We start from the raw sequence: 2,686 nt of genomic DNA on the forward strand, positions 1-2,686 counted from the left end.
CGACGACGCGGGGCCTCGCAGCCACGGCGCTTCGGAGCACGGGGCGGCCTCTCCAGAGGCTGAGCAACGACCCTTGTCGCAGCAATCTCTGATTTGCCTTGAGGATTTGGCTCCCTGCAGCGGTAACAAGGCTGTGGGTGAGGGCCTTTGGGAGGATTTATCTGCTGACGTGATTTTGGATGATGACAGGGAAGAGGCTCGCCCAGGTAATGATTTGTTTTAAAGTACCAGTGAGCTAGAAAAAAAAATATGTTTGCGTTTGCACGCCAAAAAAATTCCTGATTTTTTCAGAAATCGGAGCGATCTACATGCTCGTATCTGACAATCAGTCGTGGGTATGTGGATTTTATTTCGGTAACCGCAGCTTGTGAAGGTGCAGGGCTGTAAATACTGGAGCACTGTCTCTGCGGCGGAAGTAGCAGCTGGTTGCGTGGCAGTACTGGAGTTGCAAGACTTCCCATATGGCATTCCAGAAACGAAGAGCAACAATCCCTAGGGATGTTACAGAAAGCAAAGCACTTTTAAAATTCATACAAAAGATACATAAAATCATCTTATGTCTAAATGTACTGATGAGAAATATTAAAACAGAAAAAGAGATCTCTTGTGATTTAAATAAACACAAAACAAAAAAAACCTCCAACCCTCGATTATGACCAAGAAGTTCATGACCATCAGAGTGCTTCCTTGGCAGCTCTGGGTTCCTCTTGGCTTCTCTGTTTTATGTGCCTTACCTGTTATGTTTTTAAACTTTTGTTCTTTATTTGTGAAATTAATATGTTTATGTAACTGAATGGTATTGAGCACTGTTCTCTGATGCTGCCATTAAACTAAATGGTGAAAGGATTTGTGAATGTATTTTTCTTCTTAAGAATATTTTTTTATTCTCTTTCTGTGATAGGGATTTTAATATATTAATGATATTGGCCTTTCCTTAATAGGATTTGTCTTATAAGGCATTGTCTTATAAGGCATTATACATGTAAATTTATCTTCTAATTCCACCATAAGGACTATGCTAGTTGATGAGTCTACACTCTTTTTAAGCTATCATTTAATATAATAATAGTTTTTTATAAAATACCTTGTAGGAAAATATACCTCAAGTTTTTCTCTTCTGACAGAGAAAGGTAACTAAAGACAAGCTATATATCTTTTCCACTTAAAAGAAGGTTTGTGGGGTTTTTGTCCATTTGTTTTTAATGGGGGAGGAAAAAGGAGCAGTAACTTTTTTTTTGTGTCCGTTTAAAGCCAGAAACTGTATTAAGCAAGTGTTCTGAATTCTGGCTAATAATTTTCTCCCTCTGTTCAGTTGCATTTTTGTTTACACTAGAATGAGTTTCCAGTGTTACCCAACAATATTAATACATTTCTCTTTCAGCTGCTAATGGTAAAAGCGGCGAGAGCCAGAAGCCAAGCAGCGATGAGAAGAACAGCCCCCCAGAACCGGATGAGGTTGACATTGAGTTGTTCGCAGGCACTGAGCTTGAAGAGGATGATTACTTAGATATCGTTCCACCCTCCCCTGAAGAAGAGCTGCCTTCCTTCTCACCTTCTGTAAAAAGCATTAGGTAAAACAAAGTCCACTGATAAAACTCTCTTTCTTTAGGATGATTTTAGAAAGTACCAAAAAAGACATGAAACTAGTGCTTGTTAAGAAGTTGCAGATTGAGTTGTTTGTGTCTTGGCAGGTTAGTGGTTGACAGCTGCTATTAATGTCTTAAGAAATACTTTTTGTTTTATGGCCAATGTTTAAAGTGGTTTTTGCTTCAGAAAAAGCAGAGTTATTTTTCCTTTTGTAGTGGGAGGAAAAAACCAATATTGAAACAAGTCTGTACATGTTGGCACATAGGATGAGTTACAGACTGCTCAGCTACTTGGATTTTAACCGGGTTTTCAGAAATTTTCAGAAATCTTTTGCACACATCTTAGATGCTGTTATTTTAAAAGATAACCTTCTCCTATGAAAATGCATTGATTTACAGTTATCTGTATTTTAATGACTTTTTGTTTTAATGTTAGTAATATTTTCAAAGAATCTCCTGCCGGTGGAAGATCCACAGCTAGCTGTATTGAGTCCAAGTCTGGGAAGGTTGCCATAAGGCAGCCTGTTGCTGATGGTGATCCTAGTCTGGAGGATGCAGGTACATGAAACATTTTGAAATTTTATGTCTTGGATTTTGGGGATGGTTTGCAATTTCTTGTTCTGCGTATCCCATGTAATCTGAGAGCATTAACAGTGACCGACGGGGACAAGGAAGCAGGGAACTGAGTCTCGTACGGGGTTTTCAGATGTCGTGTATACATTGTGTAGACTCAGGGGCGTTGTCCGATCCTGATTCCAGGTTTCTCAGTACCAGTTTTTCTCAGTACCATGTTTCTGAGTTTCACTTGCAGAAGGGAAAGTTACTAAGTATAGGTGTGGCACAACCTGATTTTAAGGCTGCAGGCCTTTCTTCTGAACGTATATAAAAATGTAGCTTATGGTGCTGTTCTACAGTGTCATTTGAAATTTAAAAACACCCAGAGTAGTATGTTTATATTTTAAGGATGCAGTTCTGAAAATCAATTTAGTCAAGCTCCATCTTGTCATACTTTAGTGTACCTATAGCAAACTTCTGGTCAATTTGGGCCATTAGCTTGTTGCAAGAGGCCCCTTCTGACCACCAGGTAAATCGGAGTTCAG

The 2,686-nt window shown here is 39.2% G+C and overlaps 1 protein-coding gene across 1 annotated transcript in view; it reads left to right on the top strand.

Annotated features, from left to right (window-relative positions):
• The first annotated feature begins 1,392 nt into the window (after positions 1 to 1,392).
• BLM (Bloom syndrome, RecQ helicase-like) overlaps positions 1,393 to 2,686 on the top strand; it is a 17,871-nt gene continuing 16,577 nt past the window's right edge. The window contains 2 exon segments of the mRNA XM_010293269.1: positions 1,393 to 1,571; positions 2,023 to 2,144. The gene's annotated coding sequence lies outside the window, so the exon portion shown is untranslated.

This window comes from Phaethon lepturus, unplaced genomic scaffold, assembly GCF_000687285.1.
Source record: "Phaethon lepturus isolate BGI_N335 unplaced genomic scaffold, ASM68728v1 scaffold44578, whole genome shotgun sequence".
Taxonomy (NCBI): domain Eukaryota; kingdom Metazoa; phylum Chordata; class Aves; order Phaethontiformes; family Phaethontidae; genus Phaethon; species Phaethon lepturus.